General features: G+C 39.7%; 1 long non-coding RNA gene across 1 annotated transcript in view; it reads right to left on the minus strand.

Annotated features, from left to right (window-relative positions):
- Window positions 1-13,532, minus strand: part of LOC123394874 — a 46,512-nt gene extending 32,980 nt beyond the window's left edge. Inside the window, exon 1 of the long non-coding RNA XR_006609605.1 lies at window positions 13,171-13,532. This is a non-coding gene — a long non-coding RNA (uncharacterized LOC123394874). The remainder of the gene's footprint in view (window positions 1-13,170) is intronic.
- Between the last annotated feature and the right edge of the window lie 6,094 nt (window positions 13,533-19,626).

Below are 19,626 nucleotides of genomic sequence, written 5' to 3' on the forward strand. Positions count from 1 at the left end.
ACTATCATATGATCTCCCTGATATGAGGAAGTGGTGATGCAACATGGGGGCTTAAGTGGGTAGCAGAAGAATCAATGAAACAAGATGGGATTGGGAGGGAGACAAACCATAAGTGACTCTTAATCTCGCAGAACAAACTGAGGGTTGCTGGGGGGAGGGGGTTTGGGAGAAGGGGGTGGGATTATGGACATTGGGGAGGGTATATGCTTTGGTGAATGCTGTGAAGTGTGGAAACCTGGTGATTCACAGACCTGTACCCCTGGGGATAAAAATATATGTTTATAAAAAATAAAAAATTTAAAAAAATTTAAAAATAAAAAAAAAAGGAAAAAGAAATGTCAAGGGGTGCCTGGCTGGCTCAGTCAGTAGAGCATGTGACTCCTGGTCTCAGGGTCATAAGTTCAAGCCCCACACTATGTGTGGAGCTTACTTAAAAAAAGAATAGAAAAGTCTCCCTCCTCATCTCCAATTCCTTTCCTCAAAGGTAAATACCTACAGATATATATATATATATATATATATTTTTTTTTTTTTTTTTAAATATCAGGGTAAAGATATGTCATCAAGACTGAAGAAAGAAGTTCCCTTCCTAATACTTAGCATTTTCTGGAAAATAGTTTAGATGTATTTTTAAAGAATTTTACTATCTTGGGGCACCTGGGTGACTCAGTGGGTTAAAACCTCTGCCTTGGGCTCGGGTCATGATCCCAGGGTCCTGGGACTCTCCTCAGCAGGGAGCCTGCTTCCTCCTCTCTCTCTGCCTGCTTCTCTGCCTACTTGTGATCTCTGTCTGTCAAATAAATAAATAAAATCTTAAAAAAAAAGAATTATACTATCTTGCTCTGAATAGTGTAATTCCTTTATAATAATTTATAGTACTAGATTTTCTTTCAAGTAAAAAATGAACCTTCACAAAAATATTTATAGGACAATCAGGAAAATAAGAATACTTACAGGATAACTGATGATACTAAAAAGTTACCATTGTTTTTGAGTCTACAATAATTTTGTGATTATGTTTAAATGGTGGAGTCCTTATTTTTAAATATGTGTAATAAGTATTTACAAATATTTATAAAATATGATAGTTAGGACTTCAAGTAATTTGAGTAGAAAATGAAATTGGTGAATTGATAACTGTCAAAACTGGGTGATGGCCTTTTTAATACTGGGATATTATTATATGTTTAAGACTTTCCATAATAGGGGTGCCTAGGTGGCTCAGTGGTTTAAGCCTCTGCCTTCGGCTCAGGTCATGATCTCAGGGTCCTCGGATCGAGCCCCATATCAGGCTCTCTGCTCAGTGGGGAGCCTGCTTCCCCCTCTCTCTCTCTGCCTGCCTCTGTGTCTACTTTTGATCTCTCTCTATCAAAATAAATAAAGAAAGAAAATCTTAAAAAAAAGTTAAAAAAAAAACTTTCCATAATAAAAAGTTTAAAGACTTCATAGGTCCTATTAGATTTATTTAAAATGTGGTAAAACTGAGTTTTAAAAATATCATCTAATACTTCTTTAAAGATTTTTTTTTTTAAAGATTTACTTGAGAGAGAGAGAAAGAGAGAAAGTGGGAGGGAGGGGAAGAGGGAAAGAGAAACGCAAGCAGACTCCCCTCTGAGCACAGAGCCCGATTCAGGGCTCTATCTCACAAGGCTGAGATCACGACCTGAGCTGAAGCCAAGAGTCAGATACTTAATTGACTGTGTCACCCAGGTGCCTCTCTTCGAATATATATTTTTTAAATATTACCCAAGAAAAATACAAAGTTCCTTAGATCATCAAAGGCATTATTTTTTACAGTTCTAGCATGCAAGTGTTGTTTATCTGTTCTATTGAAATATAATTCACATAACATAAAATGCAGCTTTTTAAAGTATACCTTTCAGTGGCTTTTCATATTTTCACAAATTTGTGGAAATATTATCACTGTCTAATTTTAGAACATTTTTATCACCCCAAACAGAAACTCCATGCCGTTAGCAATCTACCATGAGATCTGACAGCAGACACACTCCACTGTAATCTGGCTCTTTCTTTCAAGATGCCAATACAAGTAAAGCCTCCACTCTTCTGCAAAGAGAAATAATTCTTTCTTTCTTCTTCTTTTTTTTTTTTTAAAGATTATTTACTTATCTATTTGACAGAGAGAGAGAGATCACAAGTAGGCAGAGAGAGAGGAAGGGAAGCAGGCCCCCCGCCGAGCAGAGAGCCCGATGGGACTCAATCCCAGGACCCTGAGATCGGGACCTGAGCCAAAGGCAGTGGCCCAACCCACTGAACCACCCAGGCGCCCCGAGAAATAATTATTTCTAAGCACTTTTCCTTTCCTATCCCAAGAATAAGACCTCAATTGTACCACTTTCTCCTCATCTCCTCATCACACCCACATCATAAAAAAAATATGGCCATGTTCTACAGAAGACTGCAAGCACAGGCTTCCTCGAAGATTATGTATCCCCACTTAAAGATGATGGGTCTGGCCAAAAGCACGTGAGCAGATATGAAACACATTATGTCTGAGCAGAAGCTTTAAAAGACATTGTGTTCCCACCAGCCACCTTTTTTTCTGCCATGAGAAGGGAATTTGTCACAAAGGGAATGCTTCTTTAGCAAAATGAGGAGTCACGTGAAGCCTACCAGAAGGTTAACAGAGGTGCAAGTGACCTACAGGCTAACATGCAATATGAGCAAACAACTGAGATAACCTTGTGAACCCAATTTATCTTCATGTGGCATAAAATCTCAGAATAAACACCAGTTTTGTTTTACTCAGTGTATATTTCGGAGTATTTGCAGAGAAAATGAGCTGCTAGTGGAGAATCCTAGAACAAGGCTGAAGATTCCCTACCTCCTAAGAACTTACAATCTTATAATATTATAAGAACAGTAACCTTTGGAGACATTTTGACTTTCATCTTCTGTCAGAAAGCCCACCACAACTCAGTTCTGGTACCTTCAAAGACAGAAAAACTCTGGCTCAGCAAGGTCCACAACAGCCAAAATATGGAAAGAGCCCAGATGTCCATCAACAGAGGAATGGATAAAGAAGATATAGTATGTGTATATATACAAGGGAATATAACTCAGCCATCAAAAAGAATGAGATCTTGCTATATGTAATGACCTGGGTGGAACCAGAGGGTATTATGCTAAGGAGAAAGAAAAATACATATGATTTCACTCATATGTGGAATTTGAGAAACAAAACAGATGACCATAGGGGAAGGGAAGGAAAAATAAAATAAGATGAAAACTGAAAGAGGCAAACCATACGAGATGCAGAACTGTAAACAAACTGAGGGTTGCAGGAGGGGCGTGGGGTGGGGGGGATGGGGTAACTGGGTGCTGGGCATCAAGGAAGGCACTTGATGGAATGAGCACTGTGTGTTATATGCAACTGATGAATCACTAAATTCTACCTCTGAAAATAGTAATATACTATATGTTAATTAAATTGAAATTTAATTTAAAAACATTTTTTAAAAAGAAAGAAATAAAAGAGAAATTCCTGCTCAGAAACACACAAAGCTAAAAGACATTGGGATAAGGACAGTGGTTCAGAAACTAAGAGAAAAATCCTTGTCTGTGTCAGAAAGTGAATTTTTCTGAAGCCCTTAACAGTGCCAGGTACTGTAAAGGGTTTCTAAAAGGGCTGGGAGAGGGATCTCTAACGGCCGTTTCCAGTGAGCAAGAACAGAAAAACAACAGTTTTTTTTAAATGTTGTTTAAATCAAATTGCTAATTCAACAAAAGAAGGCCTCAATTACTCTAATTAGGGGATCATATTCAGAATTCATATGAGAAAACAGATGTTTACAGAATGAAAAAAATACATTTAAGATTGATTGTTCATTTAAGAATCGAATTCTGTAAATATAACGTATTGTTCCACTTAAAAAACTCATTTTACACAGTTATTGTATAAATTTAGGTGGCCTTGGTGGCATAGGTACTTATATACACAGATTCCATTTTCGTTTGGAGCTGGCTTTCATCTGGTTAAAATGTTAACCTTAATTTTACTTGTGAACGTGGCTATCTATACGTGGTAGCCTGTTTATTTAGCTGCTTGATTCTTCGGGGAATCTGGAATGCTGGGAGCGGAGGGTGTTTGTTATGCTTTTCTCATTGAAAATGGAGGAAGTCATGTTTTTATCCTGGTTCTACTTCCTGTTTATAGGCTAAAGATGGAATTATCATTATGCTGTGGAAACACCTTATATATTCTTTTCCTCCCACTCTTTCATGAACAGGATATAACATGGAGGAATTCTTGCTCAGTCCTAGGATATCTGAATGTTTGTGTATGAACTATGACAAAAACTAAATTTCAGGATAAATTGGTATAGCTTTGTGAAAGATAATTTAGTGGTATGTTTAACTAAAAAACATTTTTAAAAAAAGATTTTATTTATTTATTTGAGAAAGAGAGAGTGAAGATGGAGAGCATGAGCAGGGGGAGGGGCAGAGGGAAAAGCAGACTCCCTGCTGAGCAGGGAGCCTGATGCCCCAGCTAGATCTCAGAACTCTGGGATCATGACCAGAACAGAATGCAGACACTTAATTGTCTGAGTCACCTGGGTGGCACTCCCCGCCAAAATTTTTTTGAATAGGTGTAGGTGCCATACCCAATATGGGGCTGAAACTCATGACCCTTAGGTCAAGAGTTGCATCCTTTATCACCCAAGCCAGCCAGACACTCCTTAGTGGTACCTTTAAAAAATATACATACAAATCCTTTATGATAACAAATTATAGAAACTTATCCACAGAAACACTTTTATATATATGCAAAGATCTATAAACAAGGATGATCTAAGTGAAAGAAGGCAAGATCCAAATGTCTTTCCATATGATTAAACCAGTTATGGTATATCCATATTGTGAAATACTGTTCAGACTTTAAGTGGTATGAGGTGGTCTTTCAGTCAGTCAACAATGATGCACTGATTACTCTAAGTCTCATTTAAATGACAGCAAAGGAATAAAATAGAATATAAACCCATAATGACAAAGACAACAGAAAATCAGAAGTTGACTAAGACATTTTAATGAATATCTAAAGATGATAGAAGAGAGGGAACCAGTGACTCAGCCCATGAGCCATCTTGACGCCCACCACCCCGCCTCCCCCAGCTGGTCAAGCCTGCAGACCAGGCTAGAGCTTACTTGCACCCTTACGAGCCCAAATCACCCAGTTTTGCCATGCTCGAAGTAACCCACAGAAACTGTGAGATAATAAAGTTGTATTGTCTTAAGCCTTCAAATTTTGGGGTAATTTGTCACACAGCAATAGATAACTAATACAAAGCCTTAAATTGAAAAACTAAGAAACAGCACTCTAAGCATGCTGAGTGGTTTTAGAGGTAACTATTTTAAAACTCCCCACTATTTGATTTCAAATGGCATGCAGGTTTTTGCTGATTAAATTTAAAATTCTTTTAAAAAAGATATAGATTTATATATGTTGAAAATTTTAAGCTGTAGGAGTTTCATATACTTATACACACAGATATGTGCATATATAAGTATCTACACCACATGTACACATATAGATATACACACATACATATAAATGCATATATATGTATATAACACATAAATGTATCTTCAAAAATAGATTGAGAAGTATCTGGAAAAACTGAATTAGAACAGGACTGAAGGGGAGGCTGGGAGAGATGTTCACTCTACATATTTTACATTGTTATTTTAAAATGAGTATATTTTACTTTAGCTATTTTGTTAATTGAAAATTTTTATAGATAGTGTGTAACTGCTGGCATAATCCAAGGGTTAGGTTAAAGGCACTAATAAAGAAGAATTCTCTTTCCTAAAACAGAAGAGTTAATTCTGAATCAAAGGAACACTGCCTGTGTTTGAATCACTAGCTTTGTCACTTAAAATTTGCAGGATCTTGGGGCGCCTGGGTGGCTCAGTGGGTTAAAGCCTCTGCCTTCGGCTCGGGTCATGGTCTCAGGGTTCTGGGATCGAGCCCCGCGACGGGCTCTCAGCTCGGCGGGGAGCCTGCTTCCCCCTCTCTCTCTCTCTGCCTGCCTCTCTGCCTACCTGTGATCTCTGTCAAATAAATAAATAAAATCTTAAAAAAAAAATTTGCAGGATATTGACTTCTCTGTTTCTCTGTGTCCGTCCTGTCATCTACAAAATGGGGATATCATAGGGTCCATGGAAAGATCAAGTAAGTCAGTATACATAAAGCACATAATACATAAAGCACATAACAGAGTCCCTGGCCAGAGTAAGTGCAACGTAAGTATTACTGTAAGTACGTTGTGAGTGGATTCAGTAATAACACCATAAGGAAAGGAACTGTACTTGAAGTCAGAGGAACTGTGGCTTTAACACACTGACGACTCCAAAATTCATACAGAAGAAAGAGATACAAGGGTAGTAATTTGATTCATGAGTGTATAGAAATACAGGTTTTAAGTAAATTCAAGGTGATCTGGGAAATTCCAATAGATTTTAGGGTCTTCAAATTTTGTAGTGTAGTAAACACATTTCTATTTAGACAGTTCAATTCAGGTGGTCGGGAGAAAGGGCATGTAGTAGTAGCAAGCCCTCTAGCCATTCCTTGGCATAACTTGTTTCATCTCATTGGGAGAGCACCGAATCCTAACCACTAGACCACCAGGGAGGTTTCGTCCCATTGGGCAAATCATTTTAACCTCTCGACACATTAGTGTCCTCATCTGGAAAATGAAAAGGTTGGACCACATAGTTTAAAAAGTCTGGTCCAACTTTTGGATTCTGTAGTTCTGACATTTTGTGACATCTTTGGGTGGGGGGCACTGAGGAAGAGAGAGAGAGAGAGAATAGAATTTTAGGCAGGCTCCAAGCCCAGTGTAGAGTGTAGGGCTCAATCTCACAACTCTGAGATCATGACCTGAGCCAAAATCAAGAGTCAGATGTTTAACCAACTGAACCATCCAGGCACCCCTGACATTTTGCGACATTCAAAACTCAGATGAGAAAAACATTAATTACTGGGTCATGGTTATCAACTAACTTTCGAATACAATTTAGGTAATAAATTCTGAATTTTTAAAATTCTGTGAATTTTACAACTTCATTAATTGAAACAATATAGTAAACCATACAAAAAAGCATACAATTAAGAATCATTTATAGGGAGGCAACTGGGTGGCTCAGTGGGTTAAAGCCTCTGCCTTCGGCTCAAGTCATGATCCCAAGGTTCTGGAATCGAGGCCCGCATCAGGCTCTCTGCTCAGTGGGGAGCCTGCTTCTTCCTCTCTCTCTGTCTGCCTCTCTGCCTACTTGTGATCTCTGTCTGTCAAATAAATAAATAAAATATTAAAAAAAAAAAAGAATCATTTATAGGGGCACCTGGGTGGCTCAGTGGGTAAAGCCTCTGCCTTCAGCTCAGGTCATGGTCTCAGGGTCCTGGGATGGAGCCCCACATCGGGCTCTCTGCTCGGTGGGGAGACTGCTTCCCCCACCCGTCTGCCTCTCTGCGTACTTGGGATCTTTCTCTCTGTCAAATAAATAAACAAAATCTTTAAAAATTCATTTACATTTAGACAATATATTATAGTATGTGATAATTTTAAAGCAAATATGATAATTATTTTTACTCTATTTTATTCCAATGCTAAAATAAATGACACATGTGGGCAATATAATGAACCTGATCAGTAACTGAAAATATGTTTTAAATAAAATTTAAAAATGTAGAAAGCTAAAAGTGACTTGACAGAACATTCCTACCAAAAATAGCAAACATCTTCCATATGTTTTTTTTTTTTAAAGATTTAATTAATTAATTTATTTATTTGACAGAGAGAAATCACAAGTAGATGGAGAGGCAGGCAGAGAGAGAGAGAAAGAGAGAGGGAAGCAGGCTCCCTGCTGAGCAGAGAGCCCGATGCGGGACTCGATCCCAGGACCCCGAGATCATGACCTGAGCCGAAGGCAGCGGCTTAACCCACTGAGCCACCCACGCGCCCCTTCCATATGTGTTTTAACATGACCATGAATATACAGCCAACACTTTCAGGTACTTAAGAGCCTGAACTTTCCTTTCAAATAGAACTAAAGTTACTTTATATAAGTTATTTAAGCTCTTTGAACCTCAGTTTCCTGATGTATAAAAAGAAAAATTAAAAAATATTATGTACTTCACAGTAGGCTTATGAGAATTAAATGAGGGCCTGGCATATGGCAGTTGCTTAAAACAGTTAATTTCTTTCTTTTTATTGTCCTTAAATACCATATTTACTCAACCTTTTGCTTACTTTCAAATAATATGCCAGTATATTATTTATAATATGCTATAATTGGAGGCATCACGGACTTATGATTAAGAGTTCAGACTCTAGGGGTGCCTGGGTGGGTCAGTTGGTTAAGCAGCTCCTTTCAGCTCAGGTCATCTCAGGGTCCTGGTATCAAGCCCCATGTCCCACTCAGCAAGGAGCCTGCTTCTTCCTCTCCTTCTGCCTGCTGCTCCCTCTGTTTGTGCTCACTCTCTCTGTCAAATAAATAAATAAAATCTTTAAAAAAATAAAAAAAGAGTTCAGATTCTAAAATGTAAATGTCTGTGCTCAAGTGTCAACTCTGCCAATTAAATGCTATGTAACTTTGAGCATCTGTAAAATCAAAATAAAAGATAACTAATTCATAGAGTTGTTTGGAGGCCTAGATACAATAGTCCAAAAAGGATAAAAAAAAATGTCAACCACTACTATTATCCATAAGGCTACAGAAATTAATCATCTAACATTGGATTTAATGGTAGACCAACACTGTGGAAGAGGCAATGCTCTCTTCCTACTTTGTCATTGTCACTGCCTTATTTTGTCTGCAAGAAATGAAGGTGAGGAATACCTTCACTGGGCCATGGGATGGATCCTTCCTCCCCTCTGTCCTTCCCTCCCTCCCTTAAATTTATTTATTTAGGGGCACCTGGGTGGCCTAGTCAGTTAAGCATCTGCCTTCGGCCCAGGGCATGATCCCAGGGTCTTGGGATTGAGCCCCACTTCAGGCTCCCTGCCCAGTGGGGAGCCTACTTCTCCCTCTCCCTCTGCTGCTCCCCTTGCTTCTGCTGTCTGTGAAATAAATAAATTAAATATTTTTAAAAACCTAAAAATGTATTTATTTATTTTAGAGAGAGAGAGACAAAGAGTACGTAAGCAGCACAGGGAGAGAGAGAGAAAGAGAGGGGAAGCAGTTTCCCCACTGAGTGGGGAACCATACATGGGGCTGGATCTCAGGACCCCAAGACCATGAACTGAGACAAAAACAAGAGTCGGATGCTTAACTGACTGAGCCACCCAGGTGCCCTAGAATCCTTACTTTGAAGGGACTTTAACATGGATCTTTGAAGAAACATCTATGAAGTTCACTTTATTACAATGATTTTTTGTTTGTTTAAGCAATGAGCCCAGGAATATTTGTTTAGCTGCTCTTTGGAAAAAAATCAAATACACTAACTATGGCAAACAGAAACACAAAGAGCTGTCCAAAGGACATCATAAGCGACTTCTCAAAAGGAAAATCTTTTCCTTTTTTAAGCTGCTCATTTTTTTTTGTTGTTTGTTTTTTAAAAAGTAAGCTCTATGCTCAATGTGGGGCTTGAACTCATGACCCTAAGATCAAGAGTCACGTGCTCTATTCCCTAAGCCAGCAAGGCGCCCCCTCAACAGGAAAATCTAGACAACATTAAAACCATCTTCCTTACTCTAATTTTAAAACCTCATCACACTGGCAGCATGCTTTTCCCCCCACAAATGATGACCCATATTATATCCAATACAGAAAAATCCATTTATTTATTTATTATTGTTTCCCTAAAACTTGTATTATGACCAGACTCCTCCCTGCTCTTCAAAGTGCAGCTCCTCTGTGAGGCTGGCACTGAGATTTCTCCTGTTTCCCAGACAGAACCAAGCCCTTTCTGTTTTTGCTTACATAGCACACTGGAGTTAGCAGTAGCCAACATTTATCATCAACAATCATCATTTTTTATTACTTTGTTTTTCCTGTCCAAATGGAGCTCACAAAGGATGTCTTATTCTGCAGTGTACTCTTTGAATTTGGTTTTGGTCCAACTGATTTCTGTTTTGTACCTGGCCTGCCCACCTTTGTGGAGTCTGTTTTTCTCACCTGAGACATCCTTCCCTTTTTTGAAAGAGATTGAGCCTACAACTTGGCTTCTTCGACTCAAGCCAATTACATGGTCTGTTTTCTGAAGGCATCTTCTTGCTTCTTAGCCCTCCTTTATTATGGACAGTGACATTAGAAAAGTCTTTAGGGTTTTTAAGTTTAGAGACCGTGGAAAAGATGGTTTCTTGGTCCCTATATCTATTCTCTCTCTTTCCTATGGCAATAGAGACCCCACTTTTCACTGAGCACATGGTGGTCCAAAGGAAGGATGGCACTTCTTAGCAACCCCACGACTGAATGTGGTCTTACAAATTTATTGTCAATAACCGGTGTCCATGACCTTCATTCAAAGACTACAGGAAAAAGCCAGAAGTTGAACAAGTTGGGTTCACTGTTTGTTGTCAGGAGGGGTAATGCACATCCTAGGAAACCATGGTATCTCAGTAAGAGGGTGTTAGACTTTAGTATAGAATCTGGCTTGTATTAGGCCATTTTAGGACGTGTTGAAGAGGCAGAGCTTTACTTTGGATTGCATGCTGTCAGGAAGCAGGGGCAATTCTATAATTAGGTATCTTGAAATATTATCAGGAGGAATGAAACACAACCAAAGCTGTAATTGGTAACAAAGTAGCAGTCGTTCCTATTAGGCAAAATAGGGAGATGTCTGGTCACTTTGTGGTTTGGACAATGTTCATTATTTTTGTTTGTGTTCAGGCATAATTATGGAGTAGTCTTGTTTTTATGGCCTGTCTGATGTTGGTGTTCTTTGAAATTGCATGTGCTTAACAGAATACCAAGGCCTGTGAGTGCCAGAGTAGTTCTAGGACGTCATGGACTGCTTTTCTCTTTTTTCTAGGTAAGCAAAGTATGGCACTGAAATCTTCTTTAAAAGATAGCTAGCATGTATCCTTTATACTTGATTCTTCTTTTCCTTCTCCAGACAGACTGGAATGTGGTTGTGATGGCTGTGGTAGTCAGGTGGAACATGAAGTGATCTTGGGAATGGAGCTACAACAGCTATGGACCACCTTACCTCCAGGCTTTTATGGGAGAACGAAGCAAAAGGTCATTTAAACTCCTGTTACTGGGGTCTTTGACTCACAGCTGAAGTTATCCCTAGACACAGGGATCTAATGATCAGTTCTCTTTTCACTGTCTGTCTAAGGTTGTTTTCACTTCCTTACAGTGTATAAATTGACAAGTGCCAGAACTAATTACCTTTGTGCAAATGGAAGAATATTAGAAATCTGTACTGTGTAAGCTGAAACACTAGGACAGAGGTCCCAAGCTGGTGTGCTGAGCACTGGTTTATCTCCAGTTTACCTTTACCACAAAGGTGTATTCTTTCTGAGTTTCAACAAACTGTGTGAGTCCCTATTGCCTATAGACTCCTTGATGTGTGGCCCAAGCACTTTGATTTCTGTGTCCTTGGCTCCATACAGCTATCAAAATTAAAGTCGAAAGTTTGCTAGGGATCAGCAGGTGTTTTTAGCAAATGGATTCTGTGCTCTAACCTCTCTGAGTTTCAGTTTTCCCGTATTTTTGATGTTTTTAAACTCTTTCTTTATATTTTTTCTTTTCTTTTTTTTTCTAAAATTTTATTTATTTGACACAGAGAGAGAGAGAGAGAGAGAGAGAGAGACCACAAGAGAAGGAGGAACACAAGCAGAGGGAGTGGGAGAGGGAGAAGCAGACAGGACCCTTGGATCATGACCTCAGCCGAATGCTTACAGTTGAGCCATCCAGGTGCCCATTTTTTCTAGCATTTTTGGTGATTTTTAGAAGATTTAAATAACATAGTCTACCATTAAGAGTCAAAGCATTTATAATGTTAAAACTTTTCCCTTATTTATACATAAATTTTATGCATGAACATGTATTACTTTTGGAATAAGAAAAAAATACAAGTTATTATCAAAGTTGTAATGCTAGAAATAATAATTTCCTTACTATCTTTAAATTCTATTATCCATAATTTAGAAAAGACTTTAATGTGAGCAATATTTGACTTTCTTATGAACTGATTACTTTTTGATCTAGAATTTGGTAAAACAATATTTGATTTATTTTAAAAAATGAGACTGCCTTACACTGTCACTACGTGAATATCATGAACACATCATTACACTGACGAGTAAAGCATTCCTGAGTGTTAGCATGCATTCCCTGTAATAGCCTGTTTATGTTATTGACAAACATCATTTGGGCCCTTTTGATTAAAAAAATGTTACTTCCTGGGGCGCCTGGGTGGCTCAGTGGTTTAAGCCTCTGCCTTCAGCTCAGGTCATGATCTCAGGGTCCTGGGATCGAGCCCCATGTCTGGCTCTCTGCTCAGCAGGGAGCCTGCTTCCCCCTCTCTCTGCCTGCTTCCTCCTCTCTCTGCCTGCTTCACTGCCTACTTGTGATCTCTCTCTCTCTCTGTGTAATAAATAAATAAATAAATAAATAAATAAATAAATAAAATCTTTTTAAAAAATTACTTCCTTATCATTTGTACTATTTATCATGCTATTTGTAAAGAATTCCTAGAAGAAATCATGTCATACATCCTTACATTCTGTATATTATCTCACTCAGTATTTTTGGTATGTAAATTGTGTTTCTAAAGTTTTGAGAGGGACACCTGGGTGACTCAGTGGGTTAAGCTTCTACCTTCAGCTCAGGTCATGATCTCAGGTTCCTGGGATTGAGCCCCGCATCGGGCTCTCTGCTCAGTGGGGAGCCTGCTTACCTCTCTATCTCTGCCTGCTGCTCTGCCTACTTGTGATCTCTCTCTCCCTCTCTGTCAAGTAAGTAAATAAAATCTTTAAAAAAAAAAAATAAAGTTTTGAGAAAGTTTGTTACATAATTATTTCTAATATAAAATGAGGTTTACAAGTAGTTTTAAAATTTTAATATACTAATATGCATAAAAAGTAACAAGGAGGCATTGCTACAATGTAGTTTTCCTTTTTATATCTACGTTGTATTTTGAGAACTAGATACTTTATAGATTACAGAAGAGATTTGTGCAGATTTAAGATTACTTAGTACCTGAGAATCCAGGTTGAAGATTTATCCATATCTCTTCTGCCTCCTGTCTTTTAGACTTATTTCTCATTAATGTCTCTACTGAACATGAGCTAAAGAGAGAGAGAGGAAAGACAGTCAGGTCAGCTGATGGGACTAGTCACTTACAGCTCTGGGGAAAAGTAGGGTAGAAAGGAGTTTTAAATTATTATCTAAGTTATTATTTGAGATGAGACTAAGGAAATACAGCTCTTCCTTATCTGCAGGGCCAAAGACCTCTAATGAATGCCTGAAAGTGTGGGTAGTACTGAACTCATGTATACTGGTTGTCCTATACATACATACCTATGATAAAGTGTAATCTGTAAATTAGGCACAGAAAGAGATTGGCAACAATAATAATAAAAATAGAACAGTTATAAAAATATACTGTAATAAAAGTTACGTGAATGTGGTCTCTCAAAATATCTTCTTGTCCTGTATTTGCCCTTTTTCTTGTGATGATGAGATGATAAAATGTCTCCCTGATGAGAATGCCTGGGTGGCTCAGTTGGTTAAGCAACTGCCTTTGGCTCAGGTCATGATTGTGGAGTCCTGGGATCGAGTCCTACATCAGGCTCCCTGCTCAGTGGGGAGTTTGCTTCTCCCTCTGACTTTTCCCCTCATGCTCTCCTCACTCTCTCTCAAATAAATAAATTTCTTAAAAAATGCCTCCAGATGAGATGAAGTGAGGTGAATGAGGCAGGCATTGTGAAGTAGTGTTAGGCTGCTAATGACCTTCTGACAACAGGATCATCTGCTTCTGGGTTGTAGTCTCCCATGGGTAACTGAAAGCACAGATGGAGGAGAGGCACAACTGTAGCTACAGACTGACTAGCTGTACCTGAGACGTGTCCATTTAAACATGTACATTCTAATGGTAGTCGATATTTTCATTCAGAGAGAACTTCGATTAGAGGAAGCCCAAATGAGACAAAAAATTAATTCTTTTTTTTTTTTTTAAAGATTTTATTTATTTATTTGACAGAGAGACAGAAATCACAAGTAGGCGGAGGGGCAGTCAGAGAGAGGCAGAAGCAGGCTCCCTGCCTAGCAGAAAGCCCAAAGTGGGGCTCAATCCCAGGACCCTGAGATCATGACCGGAGCCAAAGGCAGACGCCCAACTGACTTAGCTACCCAGACGCCCCCCCCAAAATTAATTCTTATGTTCAGTGATCACATGCTCCAGATTTTTCAGAACAGTTCCCATTTTAGACAGCGCATCTTATTGTTACTATTGGTACACTACAACATGTCCAACATGTATCCTGATTTGTGACATAAATATATCACCATATCTATAGGTACATTTAAGAAACTTCTAAAAAGTCTCCTGGTAAATTTCATCAAGGTATCTCTGATATCCATTTTGTGGAATCTTTGCAAATGTTCCAGAATACTTCCTAAGCATTATGACTTTGTATAATGTATAGAGCAAAACCTCCATTTCCAGTGAATGGCACCATGTAGTTCATTCAGCGGGAACCTGGGAATCATGACTTTCCTTGCCCCTGGTTACTTGAGTATGTTTCTTTTCTTTCTTTTTTTTTTTTTTTTAAGATTTTATTTATTTATTTGACAGAGAGAGAGATCACAAGTAGGCAGAGAGGCAGGCAGAGAGAGAGGAGGAACAGGCTCCCTGCTGAGCAGAGTCTGACGCGGGGCTCGATCCCAGGACCCTAGGATCATGACCTGAGCTGAAGGCAGAGGCTTAACCCACCGAGCCACCCAGGTGCCCCGTGAGTAAGTTTCTTAATCTTGTACTACATGTCCCCCCTTCCCATGTGATGCCTCACCATTCATCCTCCACAGTAAGCCAAAATGGTCTCCTCTAAAAGAGCAAATGAATTCATGTTATCTCTGCCGTAAAATATTGTCCCGTAACTCCCCAGTGTTTAGCAAAAAAAAAAAAAAAAAAATAATAATAATAATAATAAACTCAAATATCTGCAGGGGTAGATAGTAAACCTAACTATGTGCTTAGTCTAGTCAAACCCAGTATGAAGAGGTGGGCCTGGGAGACAAACTGGAGGATGTATGCCTGCTTAAAGGTATTCAAATTAAGAACAACAATAACAACAAACAAACAAAATCCCACCAAAAAAACCTACACCAAACAAAGCATATCTGTGGACAAGATTCCCCCTGTGAGGAGACAGTTTTAATCCTCCTTCCTTGTTAGTGTGGGAAAACAAACTTTTTGTTATCTTGTCTATAAGCATCCACTCCGCTTTTCAATTATTCTAAGTACCGTGGCTGCTTAACTAAACGAAATTGTAGGAGTTAGTATATTCCAACTGCAGTTTTAAAATGTTCAAGTGCACAGAGTGGAACTGCCTGTCAGAAATGTTTTAATGAGCAGATAAATATTAGCTACCACTGGCATACACGTTTATGTGAGCAAATGAAGCCAAAGATGAGCACCCTGGGATCTACCCTCTCTCATGCTCAACAGAAACAACACAGTAATGACCAAAAGTCCGAACTCTAAACCCGAAACTCCTGTTTGTAAAATGAGCATGATTAGCAGTATTTACTTCGTAGTTTACCATAAAGATTCAGTGAGATAAAATATCCAAAAGCATTCAGTAGAGTGTCCAGTGCATATAAGCACTCAACACATACTGATAATTATAGTAGTATATATTCTGAGATATATACCCATGATTTTTTCTTCCCTCCATTTTCCTTTTCCCTTCTCCACCTCTCAAAATTCAAAGAGACAGCTACATGTTCACTCTCTCAGGGAAGGGATCGGAACATGGTTGGAAACTGCTAAGCCAGCAAGTTTTTTGGCTTTTATTTCCAACAGTCCTGGAAATGATGAGAGGATCGAAAGAACAAAATATTATGGCCGTAAAGGTGGGTAAGGATTTCTCCAAGACAGAAACAAACTATCCCCAGGCTGTGAGTGAAGGGTGGGGGGAGGAGGTCTGCGAATAGGTCTGTTTTCAGGAAAATGGGGAACTTAGGTTTTGCTTCCAGAGCACAGAAAATAGGAAGGTACAATCCCAGTGAAAGAATAATTACATGGTGTGTTGGGGGTCAAAAGGGTGTAAGCAAAAGACAGTGTTGATATCTGAATGATCTGTGATGTATTAGGTATGCATTGCTGTACAGCAAATTGCCTCTCCAAAACTTAGAGGGTTAAAATAACAACAAACATTTATCTTGCAAAGCATGGCTTAGCTGGGTGCTTCTGGCTCGGGGTCTCTCATGAGGTTGTAATCAAAATATCAGCCATGCCTGCAGTCTTCTAAAGACTCGACCAGGGCTAGAGAATCCACTTCTAAAATGGCTCCCTTACATGGCTGGCAAGTTGGCGCTGGGTATTGGTAGGTGGTCTGTTCCTCACCCCGTGAACCTCTCACAGAGCTGCTTGAGTATCCTTGGGGCATGGTGGCTAGCTTCACCCAGAATGAGACAACCAAAAGAGCTCGTCAAAGGTGGCAATGTCTCTTTTTTGACCCAGTCTCTGAAGTCACAGGCTATTATTTCCCTGAATTCTATTCGTCACACAGACCAACCCCATATGATGGTGGAGAGGGTGACAAAGAGGATGGAAGTCAGGAGGTGAGAATCGCTGGAAGCAGGCTACCACAAGGAAAACTGGCATGGTAACTGTTTCAGTGGCAAGCTGCTTTGCCTCATCACCTCAACAAGGTGCCAATACCTGACAACTTGGCAATGTGGAAGATACCAGAACTTAGCATAATTGGGGAAGGAACAGAGGTTTAAACGATTGCTCTTAAGTTTTCTGTCAACCTGGTGGGGTTGGAGGCACAAAGCAGAATTTAAACTGTTATAAAAAGGTAAAGGAGGGGTGCCTGGGTGGCTCAGTGGGTTAAGCCTCTGCCTTTGCTCAGGTCATGATCCCAGTGTCCTGGAATCGAATCCCGTATCGGGCTCTCTGCTTAGCAGGGAGCGTGCTTTCCCCTCTCCCTCTGCCTGTCTCTCCACCTACTTGTGATCTCTGTCAAAAAAATAAAATTTTTTTTAATAAATATAATCTTTTTTTATAAAAAGGTGAAGGAATGTATTTTTCTTTTCTTTCTTTATTTTTCAAGATTTTTTTTTTTGACAGAGAGAGAGAGACAATGAGAGAGGGAACACAGCAAGGGGAGTGGGAGAGGGAGAAGCAGGCTCCCCGCTGAGCAGGGAGCCGGATGCAGGGCTTAATCCCAGGACGCTGGATCATAACCTGAGCCGAAGGCAGAGGCTTAATGACTAAGCCACCCAGGCACCCCAAGGAATGTATTTTTCTTATACAGTTTATAAATAATGATAGCAACTGCCATTATTATTGTACATGTGGGAACAACTCTGTCTTATATCATTGTTCCCAAGCAGTTTAAGGTGATTCCAGTTCCACTGGGTCACTAATTCTCAACTTGGGAATCAACTGGGAATTTTTTTTTTAAATATTTTGTTTATTTATTTGAGAGACAAAGAGAGCATGAGCTGGCGGGGGTGGGGGTGGGTAAAGGGAGAGGGACAAGCAGACTCCCCACTGAGTGCAGAACCTGACACAGGGCTAGACCCCAAGATCATGACCTGAGCCCAAGTCAGATGCTTAACCGACTAAGCCATCAGGTACCCGTCAACTGAGAAGTTTTAAGAAAATACCGACCCACAGAGCAACTGAATTAATTGATCTGGAGCAGAGCTGGGGCAACAGTAGTTTTAAAAGCTCCTCAGATGATTCTAATATGTAACTAGGGTCGAGACCCAGTGGCTTCTGCCAATCCCAGGCTAATTCAGACATCTATGATTCTATCAGGAGTTCACCTTATAGAAAGCTGGGTAAGTTTTCCGGCTAACTTCCTATGACAGTTTTCTTTAGAAACATGAGAATAACTTCTCAGCAATCTACTGGAGAGAGGAGCAAAGGCTAAAGTTCGCTGAAAACAAAATAGGACTAATGGAATCTCAGTTGGCACTGTATTCAGAAACAGTGCAACTCTGCCTGTTTGCTTATCATCCTCAGCAAGTGGTCAAAATTGAAGCCTGACCCATCAACTGTAATCTCTCTCACACACATACCCCTCCACACTTTCTCTTCTTTTATTCTACCTTATTTGACTTCTTTAAGAAATCTGAGACTTTTATTTATTTATTTATTTTTTAAGATTTTATTTATTTATTTGACAGAGAGAGATCACAAGCAGGCAGAGAGGCAGGCAGAGAGAGAGAGGAGGAAGCAGGCTCCCCGCTGAGCAGAGAGCCCGATGCGGGACTCGATCCCAGGACCCCGAGATCATGACCTGAGCCGAAGGCAGCGGCTCCACCCACTGAGCCACCCAGGCGCCCCAGAAATCTGACACTTTTAAAATGTATTCATTTCTCTGGACTTGAAGGACATAATTGATGTCTAGTTCTCCTACTTTTGTGACAATTTCTTTTTGTCTTTTGCTAGCCCCTCTTTCTCTGCCAGCCCCTTAAATGATAGTGTTCTCTAAGATTCTGTTCCTGGCTCTTGTTTCAACTCATACTTTGTTTTCCATAAGCAGACCCTTTTACCTCAGTAGTTTCATCTACCATCTACTTACTGACAATTCCCAGGTCTTTATTTTCCAGTTCAGGCTTTTCTTTGTCTTTCTGACCTACATTCAGTGGAGGCATCTCACACTCAACATGTTCAGAACATCATCATCAGCTTTCCCCACGTCACCTCCCAACCTGCTTCTCCTCCTCCCTTTCCTATCTTATTGAATGGCGCCATACTTTCCTACTCATTCAAACTGGAAAACAGGAGTCATCCTAGAAGACAGCCTGCAACCTCTCTGCTTACTCGTTGAAGTTGTTTTTGTCTGGTTCAGAGAGAACTTTAGAAAACTTTGTGCCAACATTTCAGACTTGGAACATTTCCCATAGAAAGACAGATTTAACGTGTCTTCAGAAATCAGAAGATGAGGCAACATCAGGTCCTATCTGCATGGAACAATCAGCTGAGTAACAGATGTCCATGTAGACTCAGATAAGCTCTTAGGTCATACAGTAGTCGTAATAGCCACCTTGGAAGCTGAGGCTCCTTTTCTTCATCTGTGTCATCTGTCTGGCTCTCCAGGCATCCGAGATTGTAACTCTTGTCCTAAATCCTTCCTCTTGCCATCCCTTTACTACAATCAATCAGCAAATCCTATAGATTCTAGCATTTCTCCAATATGTCTCCCTCCCCTTCCTCTTGATTGCTATATTACTACTTCGGGATCTCAATCATTGCTCATCTGGACTGTCTTTAACAGTTTAGCCTCCCCTAGCTCCACCTGTCTAATTCATTGCTGACCCATCAGCAAAATAAGCTGATGTTATTATCTTGCCGAAATGACTTTACTGGTTCTCCACTGCCCACGAGATAAAGTTCAAATTCTTTTAGTCCATGGAACCAGACCATCCATGCCCTGACCCCCAACCACCACTCCAGCCTGATCTCACTTGACA

This window comes from Mustela putorius, unplaced genomic scaffold, assembly GCF_011764305.1.
Source record: "Mustela putorius furo isolate JIRA1106 unplaced genomic scaffold, ASM1176430v1.1 tig00003845_pilon_pilon_pilon, whole genome shotgun sequence".
Lineage (NCBI taxonomy): Eukaryota > Metazoa > Chordata > Mammalia > Carnivora > Mustelidae > Mustela > Mustela putorius.